Raw genomic sequence first — 17727 nt, 5'->3', positions numbered from 1 at the left:
CTGCCATATTAGATGGGGAGGTACCACATTTCCTTCTCATCAGTATGCTCCCATTACACTCGGCATTTTTCTTTCTTGCTTTATCTTACTATATACCGTCAGTGACTTTAATTTTAGGAAACAAAATCCTGAATGCTTACAGGAGTGCAAGGGTTGGGCAGAGGTGGTCATGGTGAGTGGTGGACCAGGATTATAGGCAAGTTTTACAAAAGACATCCATGAGCCAAAAGCCTGACGGGATGGAGAGAGATGGGAGTAAAAGCATAGCAATAACAAGATTGCTTATTGCACTGAAGTATAGACACAATCATAATAAGAATTTGGGCATATTCTAGAATATTTTCAACATTTTCATGGTTCATTCTACCAGGAAAACCTCTTAAGTAAAACCACTTGTGTACTTCTGTTTTGGTGCAAGGAAACAGGAAACTAGGGAACTTAGAAATATTCTCTGTGACAGGTCTTGACAGGAATGGAATCTTTATGAAGTGAAGTAAGCATAGCATGGCTCAGTGGATTGAGCATTGTTGTCCCATGGACTGAGAAGTCCTGGTTCGATTCCCAGTCAGGGCACATGCCCGGGTTGTGGGCCTGATCCTCAGTAGGGAACATGCAGGAGGCAGTTGATCAATATTTCTCTCTCACATCAATATTTCTATCTCTCTCTCTCTAAAATAGATAAATATTTTTTAAAGAAATGTTTTAAATTATTTTTAAAGAAAGAAGTGAAGTAAGAGAAAGCTACAGGAAGGAAAGAGAGTCAAATAGATTCCTGAGTAAAAAGGAAGCCTGGAGCACCAAGAAAACAGAAATCTGAGAAAATAATAGAGAAGCAGCCTGAATTTTGAGTCGGGAGCGGTTGTGGGGGGGGTTGCAGAAGAAAGAATATTGCATGAGATGTCATTTCAAGGCCACGAAAGTGTGTGGAAGAAGTGTTCTAAAATGAACAACTGCTTTTTGAGGGTAACTGAGTTGTTTGAGATCTTACAACTAAAAAATAGAGAGGGGGAAACAATCTTCATTGGATATATCCTCTGTGTAGGTAATTCTGCATATATTATTTTCTTTTATCTTCATAATAACACAACAAAAATGGGTGGTTTCAATCTTCTTTTCCAGATGAGCAACCAGACTCGGAAAGATTGGACACCTTGCCTACTGCCTTAGTCTGTGCAGGCTGCTAACAAAATGCCATAGAGTGGGTGGCCCATGAACAATATAGATGTGTCTCTCACAGTTCTGGAGGCTGGGAAGTCCAAGATCAAGGTACCAGGAGAGTCAACGTCTGATGAGGTCCTGCTACTGCTTCCTGGTTCCTCCTTTGTCATCTCTTTGCTATGTCTTCGTGTGACAAAGGAGGTGTGAGAGCTCCCTGGGGTCTCTTTCACAAGAGCCCTAATTGCATCCTGAGGCCACTGTCCATGTGACCTAATTACCTCTCAAAGGCCCCACTTCCATATATCATTACTTTGGAGAAAGGGCATATTTAGTCTAGAGCACCCTGGATCACGTACCAAACAAGTGACAGTCCCAGGAAAAGAACAAGACACTCATCTGAGCTTAGGTCCCACCTTCATGCTTTGGCTACATCCCTGGCTTCCGGCCTTCTGGGGGAATCATTTGCCTTTCCAGATAGATCCCCCACCATACATCAGCTCCACACTGGAAACACTGCCTCAGTTTTAAAGCCTTATTTTTAACCTTCTTTATGTTCAATACTATGACTGAGGTAGGCAAGCATTAAACAATTAATGAATAAGTGAGGGAAAAAAAATCCCTCATACACAAGATATGTGCATTTTATGTCTTCTTTGTCTAAACAGCAAAATTTGACCGTGACAGCCCATAAACATAAGCAATATTCATAACAAAGATATACACAGAAATCCAGGAATCATGACCTCTTCAAGGTAGTGCTGTGTCCCTCGCAGGGCACTGTGTGCTCATCAGCAAACTGAAATCTGCGGATTCTGAACAAATTGAACACATGCATGAAAAACGTTTCTAATTTTTGTATTATTAAGATTTTATAAGATATGTAATGATTCTTTGGTGGCCTTTGTTGCAATGCTCATTATAAAATCTGCAAAAAAGGATTAAAATAAATCTCAGATGTCAACACAATCTCCTGGGCAATTCTTCACTGGGCAGAATGATGCCATCCACGACTGCATAATCTATGAAGCTGAGAATGGCTAATGAGGCCCATCTATTGTGATAGAACCTGAGCTTTGCTGAAAGACTTTTCTGTCTTCCCAGCCGCAGTCTGTACTCACCATGTCTGTGGAGAGAACCCGGCTCCCACAGTCAAGGCAACAGCGACACTGGCCAGTGTGGTTAGGGCCGGAAGATTTCAAACTGAAAACAGTCCTTGTGTTGTGTGGACCGTCCTCGTGGGCCAATGTCAGCTTCATGAGGACAGAGAACTTGCCTTTTCTGTTCTTTTATGTTTCCCTGATACACAGTAAGAGCTCAAAAAATACACACACATAAAGAGACAGATACATACATGTATACAAACACATAAGCATGTATATGCTAATATCATTAAAATGAATGTTCAAATTTCATTTACGTCATCAAAAACCATCACATGTACCCCTCATCATCTAACTATGTGAGCATTATGGGTGTCGTTCTTTGGAAAACAAAGCAAAGTATACGTTTTAGTACCATTTTCAGCTCCTGTATTCAGTGACTCGTTTATTCTGTTACTTTCAGGCCCTTCCTATGCTTTCAGATGTCTCTAAATAGATTCTAGTCATTTGTGTTTTTATCCACGTTTTCTCAACAAGGATTTTTTAAACTCTAGGCAGTGTTTAAGGGAAAGAAAACATTTTAAAATGTAATTTATCTTTCCTTATCTGAAAATGTCTGTAATGTGTCCTACAAACAACTAAAAATATAGATACATCACTTGCAGTACAGCGGCAGAGTGATTCAAACTCAGCAGGTAGGAGTGAACGTTAACTCCAGCTCTGCTACTCACCCTGTGACCAAATCCGGGCAATGTATTTAATGATGATGCTGTTACGTTTGTGTGTTTGCTTCTGTGGTCCTCAGTTTCTCATGAACAACATTTTGGGAATTGGGTCCTCAGTGACTTCCAGCATTTTTTTCAGACTCCGAATTTCTAGGATCCTAGAAAGCTTATTCTAACCAAATGAATGTTGTCATAAACAGCTTTAAAAAGGCACAATTAGAGATGGGCAATCCGTGTGATGCAAGGAACACTGGCAGAGTGTGCCAGGCTCCACCCCTCCCTCAGTGAGTGAATGCACCCGTATATTAAGACTGATCCTTGATAAATACACTTACATAATTATGGCGCAGGTAGGTTAATCCTGCTTCTACCATATAACAGCTATCAGATCTAAAGTCACTTTACCTCTCCTACCATCCATAGAATGGAGACACAGACCTATCCTCATAATACTGACAGTGTTAGATAAAATATAAATGTAAAGTATTTGCAAGCATACCCAGTGCAGTGCAGTGCAGAACCCAATGATAGCTTTTTACTAGTGCTCCTCTCATCTAAGCATCTAAGGTCAACTGGTAGAATTCAACAAGGAATCCATGTCATGGGAATAGAGACTTCCCCAAAAGAGAGAATTGATCCAAATGAAAGAAACTCATCTCCTCTTCAGACTTGAAATTTTCTGTGATTTATATCATTGTCCACAGACCTGAATCTCAAGTAGTTGTTTTCGTGCCAGTTCAGGTGGTAGATCAATGGAGAGCTTCAAAACAAGTCAATTTACAGATCACCCCATTGCCTTGACCACCTATACCGTTCTTCTCTGGAAAGGAGAGTGTTTGGGAACAAAGGGTGCACTGGTTCCATGTTCAGACAGCTATACATATTCCAGTTCATTTTGTAAATAAAGGACACGGTTGCTTTTGTAGAGTTATGGTGTCAAAGGCAAATGCTTCATTTCAGAGGTTGAATGGGCTATTTCCCTACATGCCTGATTACACCCTGGGCATCTCTAAAGCATATTGACAATTTCATTACACTGAGTGTAATAATCCATATCAGCATATCCCTGTTTCGAATTATAAAATGTGGTTATTTAAAAAGCTAAGTATAAGCAAACGTCTCTGCATCTAGTTCTTCAGAGATTGAACAAGGTCCAAAATTAGGCAGGATACAGAATAGCTTCTTAAATTTAAATACTTCCTGAAATAGTCTTTTCACCTAAAAGATTAAAAGCTCTCTCCTTTTCTCGGAAGGAAGGAAGGAAGGAAGGAAGGAAGGAAGGAAGGAAGGAAGGAAGGAAGGAAGGAAGGAAGGAAGGAAGGGAGAAAGGAAGGAAGGAAGGATGGAAGGAAGGGAGGGAGGGAGGGAGGGAGGGAGGGGGGGAGGGAGGGAGGAAGGAAGGATGGAAGGAAGGAAGGAAGGAAGGAAGGAAGGAAGGAAGGAAGAGAGAGAGAGAAAAGGAAGGAAGGAAGGATGAAAGGATGGAAGGAAGGAAGGAAGGAAGGGAGGGAGGGAGGGAGGGAGGAAGGGAGGGGGGGAGGGAGGGAGGAAGGAAGGAAGGAAGGAAGGAAGGAAGGAAGGAAGGAAGGAAGGAAGAGAGAGAGAGAAAAGGAAGGAAAGAAGGATGGAAGGATGGAAGGAAGGAAGGAAGGAAGGAAGGAAGGGAGGGAGGGAGGGAGGGAGGGGGGGAGGGAGGGGGGAGGGAGGGAGGGAGGAAGGAAGGAAGGAAGGAAGGAAGGAAGGAAGGAAGGAAGGAAGGAAGGAAGGAAGGAAGGAAGGGGAGAGAGAGAGAGAGAGAGAAAGACATGATTACATTATAATGTAAAACTCTAATCAAGTGATCTTGTATTTTCAAAATATTCCGCTTTCCCCTAAGGACCATGTTCTTAGTAGTCACACAAGCTAGCTAATCATTTAAGGGCAAGGCTTCTTCAAACCATACATCTTTGTTGAAAAACAAATAAGAAAGTACATCTCTATTATGTACTTATAAAAGAAATAATTAAATACACAGATTAAAAAAATGATATCTTCTTGACTAGAGCAAGTCTAAACACAGCTTAGGTTAGGCCTGCCTGTGTTTTATAAGGTAGTACTCCTCCTGGTCTAAATCCAAAGATTGGGAAAAACCAAAAGCAAATAAACAAAAGCAACAAAGGGCACTCATGATTAAAGAACAAATAAACGTGGTTGGTGAAGTAGAAGTTGAAAGATTGAACACAGTTGCTTTGGAACCTAGGAGACCCATGTTTAATTTTAAGTGAGTAACCTAATCTCTGAGCTTTGTTATAAAATATATATATATATATATATATATATATATATATATATATATATATGGGATATAATAGTATCTCTCAGAAAGGGCTGCAGTGACGATTATATTAAATAATACATATAAGTGATTTGAAATATTCAAAGTAATCAGTAGATATTCAATGTAATTAACATTGGTATAATCAAGAAAAAATTTTTCAAGCATGAAATAGAGTACATTTAATCTTATTCTGTTCTCCCTTTCTGTCTGTATTCAAAGGCACTAAGGGAGAAGGTGAAGACAACTGGCATTCTCAGAGAATCTGCCTGTTCCAGGTGCTTCACATAGATTATCTCAACAAGTCATCATTACATCCACTTGGGGTAAGAGGTTTTGTGTCCATTTTTTTGTTGTTAATCCTCACCAGAGGATTTTCCATTGATTTTTAGATCCAGTGGAAGGGAAGGAGGAAAGGAGAGAGAGAAAAAAAGAGCATCGATGTGAGAGAGACACATCAATTGCTTGCCCTCTGCATGACCCCTATCAGGGCCAGGGTACATGCCCTTGACTGGGAATCAAACCTGGGACTGTGTCCATTTTAATGATAAGGAAACTGAGGCTCAGAGAGAGGGAGAAAGTGTGAAAATAAGCATAAGAGTCTTGCTGAAAGTCACTAGACGAGAAAAAGGTAGAGACAGCCTGGAGCCAGGTCTCCAATTTCCCAGCCCATACTTACCCTACTACAAAAAGTTCAAGTGCAAACACACACACACAACTGTTTGAGACAATTTGGGGATTTATTTAGGGGTTACTTACAGGCTTACACATCCTAAGTATAGTAGTTTCTTTATTTAATCCACAAGAGTCCTGTGAGGTACTATCATTATTTCTACTTCATAAATGAAGTAGGTGAAGGCCAGAACATATGTAAGAAGTCAAAAATCAGTAAGTGGTGGGTTAGGGACTAAAACTGAGATATATTTGACGCCCAAGTCTATATTATTTGTCAGATACTGGGGCACTTGCATTAAAATTCATAAAAACTTTAATTTTTAATTCCTTAAATTATATAAGATTTTACTTCCTCTTAAAAAGAAAAATGAGCTGCCTTGTTGTGAAATTTTTCTTGCTGAATAAAAGTGATGAAAACTGGTTCTCTTTGAGTTTGGTGAAAAGAATGAGTAACTCAGCCTGGGCAGCCTGCTGGCTTATATCTTGTGTATTCAGGCATCTAACAAAAGGGAAAGATCCTATTTGATTTTAACACAATGTGGGATCCATGCTGCTCATTTGTAAGCTTCTTCCTGATGCAGCTCTCTTCCACACAGAGAGGTCACAGAGTTGGCGATCTGAATGCTCATGACCTGCAAGGTGAACTTCAATATACCATGTATTTCAACTACAGAATTTCAAATCAATTCTGCTCTTAGCTTTGTGTTTCCAAGCAGCTCATAGACCTTTGTCTGAAAGCATTAGGCATAGCGATGAGCTCATAATGGTATCTCAATAAATGCCTGCAGAACCAGAGTAAAGCCGGCCGTTCTCTGATGGACCTTCTGACAAAGTGAGCAACACTGCCTAAAACACTACCCTTTGGGACACCCGTAAGGAACCATGGCTAGGATTCCGCTGTCTGAAAAGAGTAAGCATCAGTTGTCATAAGTTCTTGAACTGGCATCTTGATGGTCAAGTAGGTAGACTTAACCCATCTCACAGAGATTTCCACAATCCACAACATTTTAAAACAGGATTTTGAGAAGAGAAATCCAGATGAAAATGTGCAGATTAGGATAAACTCATAAAACTATTCTTTTGTATCAGAATAAGCTACCAATTAGGGGGACAAAGAGGAAAAGAGCCAAAATGAGCTAAATATCCCAACCTTAATTGGCTTTTTAAAGGTCTAACCTCAATATATAACTCGTACTCTTCTGCAACTCTAAGGACTTTAAACTACACATTATCACTTTGATTTTTTAAAATGCTGTGCCTAAAGGTCTTAACTGGAAAGCATTATCCTGGTTCTAAATTTAAAGCTTGTCAGAGGAAACAAAGCTAATTATACACAGTCTGCTGAAAAGTATGTCTTAACTATGAATCTGTTGTTTAAATGGAAGAAATACAAGTCTTCAAAGTGTCACTTTTCCAATTCTAAATTCTCTTCAGAATTTCTAGTTCTGGATCATTCTTCCTAAAACCCCATTAAAACTGCTCAAATGCACACACAGACACACGCCACATTGAGGTATATTGAAAGAGCACAAATGTTCTTAAATGTGTAAATGAGAAACCCAGCAGTATAGAAGAATATAAAAACAATGGTGCGTCTGAAGTACCACCATTCATTCCAAATGGCCATGGTTTCAGATTAACAACATTTGGCTCCATTTATGTAATAGGCTGCCCCCTGGTTTGGTCATCATCTGTTGCCTGGACAATAGCAATGCCTCTGGTCTCTCTTTCCTCCAGTTTCTCCACCAGCCCACCGCAAGAGACAACTTCTTAAGATGCAAGTTTCTTATGGTGGCCTCTCCTCGGAAGCTTTCCACGTGTCTCTCTTATTGGTGGAATTATGCTCCATTGCTATTTTGTGGCCTTTATGGAGCTTGAAGAAACTAATAATGTATATCTCAGTCTCCTTCAAGTTAGACATTGCTGAGAAAATCCAGGCAGTACTTTCTGATGAACAGTTGGGTTGCATCAAGCCCAGAGATGCCTCCAGCAGCCCCATCACTGCCCTGGGGACACAGATTATGATTGGGTTGTTAAATGTGGGAGCCAAAACTTACAATTCGTGATTGGAAGTACTCCATCTGTATTTCATTAATTTACAAGAATCATCTACGGAGCTATTAAAATTCTGGATTCCCAGGTCTGACTCCTCTCCCAAAGGTTCTTATTTGTTAAGTCTTGGAATAGAGCCAGGAACCTGCAATTTAATCAGTCCCTGGTCATCCTGATGCAACCCAAGCAGCAAACCCACATTTGGAATAACCCAGAATTTATTCTCCTTGTTTTACAGATGTGAAAACTGAGACCCCGAGTAGTAAAGTACTTTGCCAATGCTCATGAAGGGAGTTGCTGAAAGCCGGGACTGGAATGCAGGTCTCTCAGCTCCTGGCTCTCCCCTTCCTGAGAAGCTGTCTGTACCAGAGCAATGGGGTATTTCATGCAGCCTCTCTGTGCGGCTTCTTACAACTCTTCACTGATTCCACATAGACTCTGTCACTGCAAATTGACCTTTTTATGAGAACAAAATTTCACAGAAAAGCCTATCACAGGTCAATGCAAGAAAGTCATTTCACAAAAGGCATTTTTCTGGCTCATCTAATAAATGTGATGCCTCATTTATGCTGTCTGTACAGTGGAAATAGAACCAGCTCTCACTGAATGGTCACTTAGCATTGTCAAAAGCATGGACCAAAATAAGAAATTCAGTCTCATCACTTGAACTACTCTATGACAGATTTCCTGCAAACAACAATATATGGACGCATTTCTGTTACAGCATTAGCATCAAAGACAAAATGGAAAAAATCAGATCGTCAGCTCATAATTTAGCATCCTCATGAGAAAAGTTGATGCATGTCATATAAATGCCTCACAAGTTGACATTTATGTTTGGGCCAGCTGAGATACACTTACCCTTAGCCTGAGCTGAAATGTATACTTGGAAATGAATTTGATCCACCTGGTATGAGATTCTTTCTCTGGCTGACCTTCTTGGAAAAAAAAAAAATAAGAAACTTGACATCTTTGATAGATTCATTAACTCAATCTGGATGGAACTAGTTTTATGTGCTCAAACAGAAACTTTGTAAATACTCCTCTGCTTGACTTAACTAATTTCATGTAGCTCCATTTACTTCCACAGAATAGTGTAAGTACCAGGGGAATTGGATTCATGGTCTGATTCACAATAAGAAAATGTACTTAGTAGGGAAAAAAGTCTTTAAAGACATTTCCAGCATTGGATTGTACAGTCATTGCTTCTTCTCACAAATAGACCCATTTATTCAAGTAGACTTAATTGTTAATTCATCAATTCAAATATATATTATACATTTACTATGGGCTAGAAACTGCTGGGCACTAGGACAAAAAAATGAGCAAAAACACATTTCCCTTGCTCAGTGGATATATAGAGGCTTCCAATGGGATATAAACATTAATCATATAATCACACAGAAGAGATGTTCATTATACTAGGGGAGTGTAAATTGGGGTGGTATCAGTGAAGTTAGAGTAAGCTTCTGAGAGCCTCCAACACCCCTACTAAGACCAGAGGGGTGAGTAGTGTCTAACTAAGGTAAGGAGGGAGAAGATGTATAATCATCATGGTAGGAATATCATGACCAAGAAATATACAACCTGGACCCAGAGACATATAAAGGAGTACGGTTCAAACTGACAGAACTCAGAGAATGGGGGCAGGGAGGATGGATGAGATAAACCCAAGAACTTACATGCATGTAAGCATAACCAATGAACATAGACAACAATGCTTGGAGGGAGGGGTTCGGGGGCAGGAGGGGGAGCAGTGTGTCTATGGGGGGAAAAGGAGGAACATTTGTAACAAAAATAAACTAATAAAAATGTAGAATATTAAGAAAATATATATATACATATACAGTCTGTTCTAAAGAAATACCAAGAGCTTCTCAGTCCGTGTATAGTGTTTTTGGAATCCATCCTTGAGCCTTACACCAACTATGTAGGAATTTGATTGCATGGTAGTCGTGGTTTAGTGGACAAAGTACTTGATGAGAAGAAAACCTGGAGAAGTTGCTTTAATCTTCATGGTTCTGAACCTCCACATCTGCAAAGTGAGGTTAACCAAGCCCACTGCCGTAGGGTCAGAGGAGGATTAAATGAGATCAAGTGTGTGCTGAGATTTATCAATTGAAAAGTAATATGCAAAAGTGAAGTAAAGAAGTATCAAAAATTATAGTGACTAATTATTTTAGAATATAGACTACTCTCTGGTCGAATAAAAGTGGGTATCATTAAGGTAACTTTGTGACCTGTTACACAGCAAGTATATTATTTTCTCATAGGACCATACCAGTGAGGGCACCAGTTCTTGGAGACTTAATCTAAAGTCTGTTGAGGATGAAAATGAGGCATGAGAGCCCCACTCAAAAATCTGGCTTCAACACCACTCAGCAGTGTAACAACTGCCCAAATCTAATAGTTCACCACCTAAAGACCAGAGACCTCTAGAGAACGCAGATTTTTCCTAACACCACATGGGCAACCACAAAATATATTTTTAAGCTCCTCATCCAAAGTCTTTGAAGTGACTGGCAAAATTCTCGGAATCTCTTCATTACCCCAGGATCTTTCCCAAGCCACTGTAAGACCCAAGAGAACTTGTATTGTGCAAGAATTTTTAACAAAGGCAAATTGAGCATTTGGTGAACCAGACACTTAAAGTGGTACAGAGAGTTAGAAATTCTTCTTTCTAGAAAGAACGCATTTCTACCCTTGTTTATTTTCTCTAGGGATCACATTACTGCACTCAGGAAGTGTTTTTGTTTGTTTGTTGTTTGTTTGTTTTGTGTGTGTGCTTTTGCTTTTTTGTTTTGTTTTGTTTTGTTTTTAAGAATTCAAATGACAAGGCTTAACTTCTACAAAAATTCAAGTTGCAAGAGGAGTAGCACTTTTCCTTAGTTTTTCCAGACACTGTGCCTCTAGGAGGAACCAGCTGTTGATTAGACAGTCAGGGTGACAATTCTACTAATTGATATTCAACTTCAACTTCCATGATGAGGCTGTCTGTTCTGCTGAACAGAGGTCAGCCAGGGAGGCCTTCCTAAGATGATTTTAAAGCAGTCATTGATTCCAAAGCAAAGCCAATTTCATATCTTTCAGTGGGTTGAAGAATATCAAGATTCTAATAATTTTATTTTCTACAACACGTGACTGACTATGTGTGTGTGTGTGTAAATCTTATATGTAGGCTTCATTATCTTTGTTGGAGAGCCACTGTTTCTGATTGCATTCCATTATTCAGTAGTATATGATATGGTTTCTCATTATAGCCGAGGTCAATCTCCCAGCTCTTCGTCATTGAATTCTAGAACTTCTTAGGTGTAGCACCTATATAATGAAACTAGAACACTGTTCCACACGAGAAAATGTTGACTATTCTAAATAATAGGAAGGATTTTTCTTCCTGTGAGCAGAGAAGCTCTGAGTGGTACTTCCTGACATTGCATTTGTCATAAACACCATATAATCTTTCTCATATTAGTTTCTGTTCATTTCTAGTGTTGTTCCCAGGAAATAGCTCTGCAGCCCTCTCCAAGTTACTCAAGCTAGAAAATGTGATGTATTCCTTATTGTGGCATTGTTCTCAATCCTTAATTTCAATCAGTCTATGATTTCTGTGAAATATATATTCAAAGTGATTCTCCTATCTATTTCTTTTTTTCCAATTACTACAATGGATGCCTTAGTTTGGACCCTTTTGATCTTTTCTGAACTCTTGTAATCACTTTTTAACCAGCACCCTTCCTATGATCTCTCACTTTGGCAACCCATCCTTTACACTTTCCCCGGGTTTATCTTTGTAGAGCAGAGCTTTGATCATGCTACTATTTTAAAAACTACTTGACAAGTCTATATGTCCATGCCTATGGTTTAAAGACAAAAATCCTTTAAGGCTTTTATTGCCTGACTCCAATTCAATTTTGTAATACATTTCTTACTCCATGCATCTTAGAAAACAAAGACTATTTGCCATTTTTGTGTATCACACTTTTGTTCACACTTTTGTCATTTGTTCTCTGTGTCTTTGGATCAGAACATCATTGCAAACCCATCATTTATTTGCTCTTGATCACTAGCATGGGAAATACATTCGCATCCTTCAAATTCCTACTCAAATGGCAATAGCTCTGTGAAATGGTCCCTATATTCTCAGTTCTAATTAATTGCTATTTCTTCTGACCCCATTTTTCCTGTACATCCATTTTGCACTTTAGTATAATCTGTTGTTTAAATAAATTCCAATTATATTAAGAGCATCACAATGGTCCAGAATGTCTTATACTTATTTATGAATTCTATTAAAAGTATTTAGCCCTGGCCAGTTTGGCTCAGTGGTTAGAGTGTCGGCCCGTGGACCAGAGAGTCCCGGGCTCTGTTCTCACTAAGGGCACATATCTCAGTTGCAGTTTGGCCTCAGCCCCGGTAGGGTCATGTGGGTGCTGACCACTCAATGTGTCTCTCTCACATCGATGTCTCTCTCTCTCTCTTCCTTCCTCTCTCCCTCCCATTCTATCTCAAGAAAAATGCAAAAATGTCCTTGGGCGAGGATTTAAAAAATAAAAAAGTATTTAGAGAATAAACACTCAGCTCATTCTGAAGAATTAAGAAAACGATAAAGAAAATCCAATAATTTGGCATATCACATTAGTAGGACACATAGTAAAACAATAAGACATTCCAAACACTTTTCAAAACCTGTTGACATTTCTAATTTTTAAAATGTTAGAAAGCAGTAATAAAGAGTATTTTCACATCTTGAAAGATTCTGTCTTAACTAGGCAACTAACAACATTCATAATTAAAAATATATTTTTATTAGCAATTAAAATTATAGTCTGGTTCAATATGATTTACTACCTTACTTTCTGAGACCATATTGAAATAAAACTAATTTTTAAAATGAAGTTGAACTATACCACGAGTCTTTTATAGAAATGAATGGTTTTCTGGAAGAATGGGAGCATGGAGATAGAGACGTGGCATCTATGAAACAAGATGTAAAGCTGAAAACACTCAAGTGGACAAGTCCAGTGAGGAACTGACATTCTACTTGCAGAATCTCAGAAAGATTTGAGTCTCAGAAACACTAGGTACAAGGCCGAAAACAAGACATGAGACTGGAGATAAGATGGTATTTGAAAGTTTATACAGTTAATTCCATACACACTCTACATGAAAAACTCCTGGAAGGCTGGATAATGCTTCTTAATAAAGGAATCAGAGAGATCAGAAAGCTGGATCCTTTGAATGGTCCTAATTTCTGACATTCAAAGATCCTACAGCATCATAAAAATTTCCCATTTGAATCACACGAAGGTAAAATCTTTCCGTCAAAAGCCCCAACCATGTGCAGAGTTGCCAGGGAGCTTGTTATTGTCACACTCTTAAAAATCAATAACTAAGGATCATCTGGGAATGGGAAAATATAAAATGTTAAAAAATAAATTAAAAGGCCATATTAATGAGAAAAACTGTCTCCAAAAACACCCAAAGGTAATTAATTTATGGGAAAAAGAACATTTTAACAATTTGAGAAGGGGTCTCCTTGAGAATAAAACTGAGGTGCTTTTCCTCATTAACATTGTGAAAATTTATTTTTGAGGATCTACCCAAAGCAATAAGTAAAGAAATAGAAATAGCACATTTTTTAAAAGATGAGTGGAGATTAAATTTATTTATAGATTATAGCATTTATAAATATTAAATGAAAGTTAACAGAAGAAAATTTTAATACTAGAACACAAGTATCAAAGTGACTAGATACAAAATAAAAGCGCATATTAATATTCATTAAGCACTTTCCATGTGCCAAGCACTCTGCTACAAGTGTTATACTCATTACTAATGACAGAACGTTCTACTTAAAAAAGATATTGTGAGGAAGAAATCCTAATTTATAATAGCAAACATAATAGAAATAATAAGACGTGAACTTTAAAAATGTGCATATTCCTGGAGGGTTGCAGTGGGTAGGGTATACTGATAAGTCTTCTTCAATAGTGACTAAGGAGTCTGCAGTGAGGGCCAGAGTAGCACTAGCGCCTGTGAGCCAGCAGGGAGAACTGCTCTAGATCTAGGTTCAACTACCCTCAGGCTGGCCGTATAAAATAAAGGGCTGTGGATGTAACTGTACTATTAGATATACCAATACATTAACATCAGATATTTCCCACCTATTGCTACTTCTCATAAAAACAATGAAGTGACGTGTGGCGAAATAAAAAACGGCATTGCCTGGCAGCAACAGTAAGTATATGAAAACCTGAACCAAGTGGGACAGGTGAGTAGCTCCAAGTGGTCAAGGTAGAGAGAAAAGACACAAGAAGCATCTTGGATTATGGGTCTCCTGAGTGTGGCTGCTCGATGAAGATGATTCTAGAAGGGCAGGGTCAAGCTTGTGCATGGCTTGAGGTGAGTCAGTGTTGGTGCAACTAGGGGGAAGGCAGGAGCCTGCAGTTAGCTAAGGAAGAAGCCCAGAGGACCCTTCTCTATATATTATAAGGAGGAAAAAGAAAGCAGAAGGTCCAAGTCATTGCAGTTGACAATCAAGCTCTCCTCATTCCGTTCATTTAGTAACGATACCAGTGACTTCTTAATTAGGCTCCAGAAAACTTTAGGGTCCAGAGGACTTCTGTGTTGCCATAAAGAAAAGTAATGAGGAAGAATCAGATAAAGCAGAAAAACCTCTTAGAAGATTTTTATAGGCCCAGAGCTATAAGGAAAGAAAAGAAATGATTAACAAGCTTTGTTTGGTGGTGGTTGTTTTTCCTCCCTTAGTGAATCCAAGACTTAGTTCAGTCACACATATCATTTTCTTGAGTCAGTTTGGTAGATTTATGCAGTAGATTCTCATATAACTGTTACCAACCTGCTCTAGACAGCTTGGCAGGTTCCTCCCTTTCAGAGAACCATAATGAAGAAAAAGCTGTGTAGACTCTTTGGCAGACCAAAAACTCAAGTAAGTGCTGGCATTTTTAGGCTAGTATCCAAGATGATCTTGACTCCAAAAAAGGCATTCTCTTAGTTTTACCCCAATGGTTTATTATAACCCTTTCTGCCTCAACTTTTATGCAATTACAAAGGGGAAAATATTAAATACACAGGAAACTTTTCTTCAATTTAAAAAATCAACATTTTTTCTCTTCACAGTAATAATGGAGGGGGGGAGGCCATCTTCAAAGAATATTCAACAAGTTCTATCTGTGGTGATTTGTTTAGTTTGTTATTTTTGTTTGTCTTTTAAGATTTCTCTACAGACAATCTGCTTTAAATCAAACCCAAATCTGATAGCGAACTGTTTTACTTCAACAAATTTCTCTTTTATAATGACTTAATGAGCATTGTTGAAATATATTGAGAATTACTCACCATTTTCTTCTATCGCTTACCAATAGACTGTGCTATTTTCAGGTTCCATTGACAATTTATGCTCATTTAGTTCAACAGGATATATGCTAAAATATCATAATATTGTTCTTCAGTTTTCCCATTTTTTGTCTTGAATAACATAATACAATTTTTAACTTCAAGTCTATAAGATGGACCACTGGAAAGCTAACCAGAATGTTTATAAATAGTCTCTTAAGCAATCAATCTGGATTGTGTGATCTATCTGATAGGAGAGAAAGAGTTTCATCAAGATAAAGGGCTGTGGCAGACCACACTAGTCTACCTTGCTGTCCAGAAATGTGTTTATTAGGCACAGATTCACGGACTCATAGAATATAGGGCTAGACCAGTCCCTAGAGACTCTGTGCCCTTCGTTTTAAAACCACATGGGCCCACAATCTAAAAAGAAAAAGTGATTTTTCCAAAACTGGCAGTGAAGTTAGTAAAAGAGCCAGAATAAAAACTCCAGAGAAGATATTTGTGGCAAATATAACTCACAAAGTATCTGTAACCATCACATATAAATAACTCTGAGAAATCAGTAAGAAAATAAAACAAGTGAATTAAAAATGAGAACAAAACATTCTAATAGGCTGGAATTTTGCTACTTAGAGAAATTTAGTTAGAAAGACTTAAGTCAGTATGGCCAGATTTTCCTCACAAAACCAGAGGTCAGGAAAAAATGCTGTCCAGGTGGGCACAGCCACCTGAAGAAAGCATCAAGGATTCGACTTCTTTTCTGTTCAGTAGACTTTCTTCTTACATGGAATAGATCACATTTTTTTCTCTAGGCATCTAGTCTGTTCCAGGAAAAAAAAAAAAAAAAAAAAAGGAAACTCCAGGGACAAAAAGTAAAAGACGTTCCTCTTAAAGAGTTTATCTGGAGGTCCTAGGAACCTCCAGTCTTCCCCATTGGCCAGACGTGGGTCATGCAACCACTTCCAGCCTCACAGGAAAATAGGAAATAAGTTTAACTGGATATATTGAGATGCCAAATAAAATCAGAATCTGTTGGTAGGGAAGTGCATAATGGATAGGAAGGAGAGATGATTAACAGTGCCCATCAAAGAAAAATTGAGGCAATACACAGAAGAGGGAAACTTAATGACCAATGCATGTAAGAAAATTTGCCCACTCTCACTAGTTATCAGCAAAAAGTAGAAATAAAATAAGAAAACATTTTATATCTAATCCGAACAGTAATGCCATCTGTTCACAAAATAAGGGTAAAGGAGAACTTCATATACTGAAAATCAGAGCATACATTTATACTGTGTTTTGAGACACAATGAATATTGTTACTTTAGAGGACAATTGAAAAATATCTCATATGTTTTCCATCAACCAAAAATGACACCTCTAGAGACATTCTCAGAAAAGCTTTTTGTGCTCAAGAAGACATATATAGGTGTTCTTTGCAGAATTGGCTGCACTAAGAAATACTGGCAAGAACTAAGTTCCCTTCATAAGTGAATGGATAAGTAAATAGGCTGATATATTAATGCAATGAATAGTGTAGATGTAGATGTATCACCTGTACTGATTCTTGGGCTTATGTTCCATCGCTCTCCTTATTCTGGTCCCTGCATCTCTAGACACTATTCAGTTATACCCCAAGTCTATTGATGTCCATAAAAATCTCTTTGGCTTCTTCTCTAATTTCCACAAATATTTTTCTCTTACTAGGATTTTTAAGAGCATGCACAATTTGTCATAGATTTCTGGGAGATAGAACAAGTCAGATTGGAAGTCTTTGCCCTAATCCCATTTTTATATGGCCTTCTCAGCATCTCTCTCTGCTTTTTCACTGTCTTCAGGATTGCCCCACCCTAAACTCCAAATTCTTTGGCTATCTGCAGGTCTTTATTTGCCTTCCTACCCATCCCCCAACACAAAGAAGACCTAGTGCCTTCTAAGACACATTCAAGCTGGATTGTTGAACAGCAACTCTAAGTCTTCATCAAAGAAGTTTACCAACCAAAACAGCTCAGAAAAAGTCTGATGCCAGCTGCTCAAAATTAAAGGATGTATTTGCCATCTCATCACTCATCAACATTATTTTTATTAAAATTGATCCTTCTACAACCCTCATGAAGATTATTATTAAATCGGTGGTGCATCAATCAATCAATGACATCTTAGCACCCAGAAGATATAGCAAATTAAAAATTCAGTCAAACAACTATTTCCTGAGAGTGGGGAAGAGACATGGCAACAAAATACTTTATGATATTTTCATAGTAAATGATATCTGTGGTCTAAAGCTATCCTTATGAAGGCCCATCCTTAGCTGCTTTTGCAGGTAGAAATGATAAAATCATGG

The sequence above is a fragment of the Molossus molossus genome, unplaced genomic scaffold (genome assembly GCF_014108415.1).
Source record: "Molossus molossus isolate mMolMol1 unplaced genomic scaffold, mMolMol1.p scaffold_m16_p_11, whole genome shotgun sequence".
Classification (NCBI taxonomy): domain Eukaryota; kingdom Metazoa; phylum Chordata; class Mammalia; order Chiroptera; family Molossidae; genus Molossus; species Molossus molossus.
Note: the sequence above shows the minus strand (reverse complement) of the source record.